This window comes from Echinops telfairi, unplaced genomic scaffold (assembly GCF_000313985.2).
Source record: "Echinops telfairi isolate 266 unplaced genomic scaffold, ASM31398v2 ScPeMD7_7420;HRSCAF=8458, whole genome shotgun sequence".
Lineage (NCBI taxonomy): Eukaryota > Metazoa > Chordata > Mammalia > Afrosoricida > Tenrecidae > Echinops > Echinops telfairi.
In genome coordinates, this window is record NW_022111320.1 from 44,626,539 (window position 1) to 44,633,766 (window position 7,228).

The window sequence follows — 7,228 nt, forward strand, 5'->3', positions numbered from 1 at the left end:
GAAAGTGGAGAAGTATGAATTCTAAGATTTTGCTGAGGATCAGACAACAAGGTGGTCTATGACAGGGTGCTGCCAGAGGCTTATGCGGGATTCAGAAGAGGACACGGATATCCCTTGTGATGTCAGATGGATCTTGGCTGAAAGCAGAGAATATCAGATGTTTATTTGTATTTCATTGACATTGACATTGTATTCCAAGGCATTTGACTGCGTGGATTATAATAAGCTCTGAATAGGCTTGAGAAGCCTGGGAACTCCAGAACACTTGATTGTGCCCTTGTGGAACTTGTCCACGGATCAAGAGGCAGTTGGGTGAACAGAAGAGGAGAATACCACCTGGTTTAAAATCAGGAAAGGTGTGTGTTTGGGTGGTATCCTCTTACCGTACTTACTCAATCTGTATGCTGAGTAAATCATCCGGGAAGCTGGTTTATATGAAGAAGAATGTGGCATCAGGATTGGAGGAAGGCTTATGAACAACCTGCAATATGCAAATGACACAACCTCGGTTGCTGAAAATGAGGAGGACTCAAAGCACTTGCTACTACGGATCAAGTATTGCAGCTTTCAGCATGAATTATGACTTAATGTTATGAAGACCCATATCCTCACAATTGAACGAGTAGGTAATTTCCTGATAACTGGAGGAAAAGTTGAAGTTGTCAAGGTTTTCATCTCGCTTGGATCCACAATCAATGTTCATGGAAGCAGCAGTCAAGAGATTCAAAGACGAGTTGCCTTAGGTAAGTCTGCTGCACAAGACCTCTGCAGAGTGTTGACGAACGAGGCTGTTACTTTGAGGACTAAGGTGTCCCTGACCCAACCCACAGTTATTTTCCATTTCCTCATATGCATTTGAAAGTTGACCTTGAATAAAGAAGACTGAAGAAGAATGAGTGCATTTGAATTGTGGTGCTGGAAAAGAATATTGAAAGTACCATGGACTGCTTGCTAAAAGGACAAGCCAACCTGTCTTGGATGAAGTACAACCAGAGCGCTCCTTAGATGCAGGGATGGCGAGATTTCCTTTGACACGTTGGCTATGTTGTCTGGAGAGACCAATCCCTGAAGAAGGACACCATTCAGTGAAGCAAAGGGGCAGCAAAAAAGAGGAAGGCTCCCAAGGAGATGGATTGACACCGGGCCTGCAACAACGGCCTCAAGCAAAGAAACACCTGTGAAGAGGGCGCAGAATGGGACAGTGCTTCTTTCTGCTGTGCATAAGGTCGCTTTGGGTCGGAAGTGGCTCGATGGCACCTCACAACAGTAACAAATGAGTTCTACTGCACGGATGATAGAATGTTTCTGTGTTCACAGTTGCTATCAGGAAATGTCGTCATTAGGTGCCTTGAGTTCTTGCCTGCTCGGAGTGACAACAGAACACAGCACTGCCTGGTCCTGCACCATTCTCACAGTAGCTGTGATGTTTGAGCCCATTGCTGCAGCCCCTGTGCCATCCATCTCATTCAGGGTCTTTCTCTTTTTACTGACCCCCTATTTTACCAAGTATGATGCCCTTTTCCAGGGACCGGTCCCTCCTGATAACATGTTCTTGCCATCTTTCTAAGCAGCATCCCGGCTGGACTTGGTTTAAGATATATTTGTTTGTTCTTCTGGCAGTCCATGGTACATCCAATATTCGTTGTCTAAATTATAATAGAAAGAGATTAATTTTGCCTCAGTCTTTCTTATTTTTTTTTCCAGTCTTTCTTATTCATTGTGCAATTTCACATGCATATGAGGTAACTGAAACTCTCACAGTTTGGGGAAAGGCTCAAAGGGACACACCTTTGCCTTTTGATACTTTAAATAAGTCTTTTGCAAATACAGATTTGCCAAATACAAGACATTGCTTGGTTTTTTTGATGGTTGCTTCCTTGGGCAATGATTTGAATCCAAGTAAAATGTAATCTTTGACAATTGTAATATTTTATTTGCTTGCGTTGGGGCTTAGCTGTGAGGATTTTTGTTTTCTATACATTGAGTGGCAATCCACATTGAAGACTTTGATATTCATCAATAAGTGTTTCAAATCCTTTTCACTTTCAGCAAGCAAGGTCCTGTCTGCATCTCACAGGTTTTCCATGAGCAACCCTTCAATTCGGATGCCCAGTCCTTCCGAGAGTCCGGCTCTTCTCAGATGATTTGCTCAGCATACAGATTGAGTAAGTATGGTGAAAGGATGCAACCCTGACACACATCTTTCCTGATTTTAGACTCTACGGTATCTTAATATTTTGTTCAAACTATACGGTACCTTGGTATTTTGTTCACACCAACTCTTTGTCTATGGATAGTTCTGCATGAGCACAATGGAACAACTCACAGGGCCCTGATGCGCAACGTTCCAATCTTAGCAATGCTATCCATAGTTTGTCATGATCCACATAGCTGAATGCCTTTGCATAGTCAATGAAATAGTATCCTCTTCATTGACTATCTAAACATCTTTCTGGTACTCTCTACTTTCAGCCAAGATCCATATGACACAAAGCATTTAAACCAAATGGGAGAAATAATAAAGTGCAAGCTGACCATATCTCTTGTTCTGTGTCTTGTTCTGAATCCAACTTGAATATTTGGCAGTTTCCTGTTGATGTACTGCTGCAACTGTTTTTGAGTTATGTTCTGCAAATTTTTACTTCTGTGTAATATTAAAGATATTGCTCAATAATTTCTGCATTCTCTTGACCAACTCTCTTTTGGATGGGTACAAACCTGGATTTCTTCTAGTCCGTTGGCCAGGTAGTTGTCCCCCAAATACCTTGCTGTAGACAAGGGAATACTTCCAGCATTACATCTATTACATCTATTTGTTAAAACAGTTCAGTTGGTATTCTATCAATCTTTACCATAGCTTGAAATTCTTCCTTTAATATTATTGCTTTTTGATCACACGCTAACTCCTGACTTGACTGAACATCTACCAATCTTTTTGGTGTTGAAACTACGTACTCCTTCCCGCTCCTTTCAGTATTTTGCCTCTAAGATTCATTCAGCAGTGCAATTCAAGGCCTCATTTCCCCTCCAGTTCTCTCGTCTTAGGAAAGACTGAGTGGTCTGCATTTCCTCTTGGTTTTCTAACTTCAGGGTTTTTGGTGCACATTTAATTTTCATATTTTGTCTTCTCAAGCCACCCTTTAAAATATTCTGTTCAGTCTTTACTTTATTACTTCTTCCATTTGGTTGAGATGCTCTATGTCTAAAAGCAAGTTTCAGAGTCCCTTCTGATGTTATTTTTCTTTTTTTTTTTTTGCATTCTTACGTATAAATACTTCTATTTCCTTTGACCTCATCCTGATCTCATCTCTGGTTCATATGAGCTTGTTTCGAGTATCCAAGATGAAAGCAGATACTTGAGTTTGCCTGGGTTAAGGCCATTGATGTATGAATTCAATTCATTAATTCATCCACCATCCAGTCTCCATTCAATCTTCCATACATGCTGATGTTGAAACCTAATCTGTGCAAGATGTTTTATTAGGGCCCATTGAGAGGCTATGAATGTCCCTTTTCTTCAGGTATGTGTAATCTAGAGATTTGAGATGGAGGCGGAAACAGATCATTGGGATCTAGAGAAGATTGTAGCTATTTCTTCTGAGAAATTTTTCATGAGAATTGAAAAACCCTGGTTTCACTTACATTCCTTTATTTTTCATGTTGCTTTGGCAAACCTGCGTCTGGTGAGGTTGTGGATTCTATTTTGAGACCACTGTTTACAGTGACCGACCATTTGCATTTAAAGTGTGAGTGAGCACCAGCAGTGCCTCCCTCACCAGAAACACAGCCGTGGCTCCTCCTCTTGCCCCCCCCTTCAGGCACCCAAGTGAGTATTAAACACCGGGAAAGCTGATGTGTCACTGTACCCTGGAGCCTCCTCTCGGCACTCCAGGGAATTCCAGAGGCTCAAGTAGCTTCTTGAGGAAGGAGGACAAGAAAGAGAAACTGAAAGGAACCTCTCAGAAAGATCTGACAGGTAGGGGCAAATTCCTATCCCAGGGGGTTCTTCTTAAGTGGGCACTCTAAAGGGTTTTGTTTTGTTTTGTTTTCCCCTATTCATTCATTTTGCAAACACATCTCTTCCCTCTTAATTCAAAGACTGAAAGAGACAGGCAGACAGGAGAGAGTCAAAGAGAGATCTCAAATAGCATAGAGAGGCAGAGAAGCCTGGGCAGGGAGGGATAAAGGTGCAGAGAAAAAGCCCCAAGGGCGTCTGGGTTAGCTCTCTACAAAGGAAAGGTAGCCTCTAAAAGGAGCAATAGAATAACAAGGGATCTGCTAGACTCTGAAGTTTTATTGAGCAGGAAGATACTGACTCTTCTGGGATCTCTTCAGAACTTGCCATCTGTGTGGAAAGGGGAGCTGGCCTTGTGCTCTGGGACTGACGCAGGCTTGGTGAATTATCTCACTGATACAAAACTTAGGGAGAAAGATGGAGATTAGTGTTAGAATGGCAAGACTCAAAGGACGAAGAAAACATGAAGGAGTTAATGAACACACAGACTTACGGAAGGTAAAAAAAACAAACAAAAGAAAAAGGATTCAGATGAACAAACAGCTCTTCTACTCGGTGTACGCAGGGGGGCTGGGGGTAATTCTCAGTTGGAACCAGGGGTTGTTTCCCTCTGTCTAGCACTCCAGGATTCAGACCATTGAACTTCCATGTTCCCCGTTGGTTGCTCGATTCTTTTGCTGCTGTGTGCTATTGCATTGATTCAAATTCACAGTGTCCCTAGAAGGCTGAGCCCACAGAACTGCCCCAGGTGATTGCCAAGGCTGTAATCTTTATGGGAGCAGGTGCCTGATCTTTTCTTTCATGCTGCAGCTGGGTGCCTTCCAACCACAGAGAACTTATGGTTAGCAGACAAGGGCTTACCCATGGTGCCATTCTATAATGACAAACTGAAAGGATTATCTTAAATGCTTAATGGAAACTTTTAAACAGCCAGCAAAATTTCAAGAATCATCTTGAGCCCAAATGGATATTTTCACCATGCAGGACCCACTGTTACCATTATGCCATAGTTATTTTATTATATGCCCATCTCCTGATCTTTAGTTTACAGACTTCAGTATGTTTCCTCTCAGTATCAGCGTGTCTATCATTAACTAGAGTTCAAAAAAGGAACCTTTTTAAAAAAACCCTTGAAGAAAAGTTAACATAAAAATCAACAGAATGAGATTTGGTGCGCAATTTTTAGATAGCTGGGATTGATATTTCTGCATTTAAATTCAGTGAGCGCACCTAGGGATGCTGCTGACTGTTAAGGATGACTTTTGTGGGATGAAAGCATCCAATATTGTCTAAGAATTGTTCTACAGGCTTCACAGGAGAGAAAGCCATCTGTTTTTTTGCTCTTTCTATTGATTTTTTTTTTTTTAGGGACCAAGAAATAGACCAAGAGAATACAAAACACAGAGGAGCTCTTTAAAAATGTTAACCCTTGCATGCGTAAGCGATGGGCCTGTGAATCTGGTGGGCCATCACATACTGCTGTACTGGTAGTGCCTGGTTTATAGGAGTGGCCTTTGAAATGCCCGCAAATGTGTCTGTTTTGTCACTGACTGGGAGTGTTGGTGCCTTTCCCACATTTTTGGAAACGTGAGTTATGGCGCATTGTAAGATCACTAGGAAGTGAAACTGGTGAGCAATATCTACCTGACAGTGTTGCCTCAGAAGGTTCAGGACCTAAAGTAAGGATGATTCTTCCTAAAAACATCATGTAGGAAATTGCTTGGCCAAAACATGCCAACCTAACCTTGAGTCTGATGTTAGAGCAACTCACTCTCTAAATGAAGTTATGTGGCAGCAAGTTTCAGAAGATTCATCATTCCGACTGCCTCTCTCTGCTGACTCTCTGAGTGTGGGTTGCAGTCACAGACTGGCTCCATTTCAAATTTCTCAGAGATCTGAAGTCGTCTTCAAATACTGGGCTCCTCATTCAAGTTTTCCCTTTATACCATTTGCCAATGATTCAGGTATTTGCTATTTTAATTTCATTTGTAAGAAAAATAAATTAAAATACAATGATGATGAACATTCCAAAGAGAACCTCCTTGGTTGTGAGTTCCATTTACAAAAATAATGTCTTCAGAGATACACATCTTCGCAAGAATTTCTCTAAACCTTTGAATAGGATATTCTGCTTAAGAATAGTGTGAGGAAAACATGATGTGGGGCATCAGCCCCCACAATTGAATGGGTCCAAGGTTGGGGGGTTGTGTAATTAAGGGGGAAATTAAAGAGATATAGACAAGATAAGGCCTGCAAGAGCTCACTTTCTGAACCACCAAGACTTCAGGAGCCAGGTCCATGAAGAGAGAGAGAATATATTTCCAACAGAGGCTTATATACTCTTGGGGTGTGTGTGTGTATGCGTGAAAGCCTCTCTAATTACAGGTAAATCATATACATAAAAAAATGGGCTATACCCTAACTATAAAGGTCCTGAGTACATTGGAGGAGTAACCAAATACCAGTGTATCAGGTTATTAGGCAGGTAAAGGGGAGAGCCTGGAGAGCAATGGCAGGTGTCTGCCTCTATAGCAGCGGTTCTCAACCCGTGGGTCATGGGGGTCGAACCACCCTTTCACAGGGGTCGCCTAAGACCATTGGAAAACACATATTTCTGATGGTCTTAGGAACTGAGACACCGCTCCTCTATCTGTCTCCAGGCAGGTCTGCCCACATGCAGATAGGCCCACATACGAGTACCCGGCATGATGACATCATTGCGCCAACCTCATCACATACACCCCATGGAAATACAGGTGCATGTGACAGTGTTGGCCCCATAATGTACTTATGTGGACCAGTCACACATGTGTAGAGAGCAGCTACTGTGTAGAAAGCAGCTGCTGTGTTGAAAGCAGTTACTCTGTTAAAAGCAGCTACGGTGTTGAAAGCAGCAGTATTGGAGGTAAAACACATGAATTATAATTACTGGGTAAATGTAAAATCATCAACTACTGCTATATGTGTGTGTGTGTGTGTGTGTGTGTGTATATATATCTGTACCATGAGAACTTAATCTGGATGCTGATCAGTCTTTTTATATTCAGCGGTTATGTTCAATTTGTAACAGTGAAAATACATCCTGCATATCAGATACTTACATTACGATTCATAACAGCAGCAAAATTACAGTTATGAAGTAGCAACACAAATAGTTTTATGGTTGGGAGGGTCACCGCCACATGAGGAACTGTACTACAGGGTCCCAGCATT

At 41.9% G+C, this 7,228-nt stretch overlaps 1 protein-coding gene across 1 annotated transcript in view; it reads left to right on the forward strand.

Moving 5' to 3' along the window:
• Positions 1-3,894: 3,894 nt before the first annotated feature.
• Positions 3,895-7,228, forward strand: part of LOC101656273 (collagen alpha-4(VI) chain-like) — a gene marked incomplete at its 3' end in the record, with an annotated part of 122,093 nt that continues 118,759 nt past the window's right edge. The window contains exon 1 of the mRNA XM_045297695.1: positions 3,895-3,976. The remainder of the gene's footprint in view (positions 3,977-7,228) is intronic.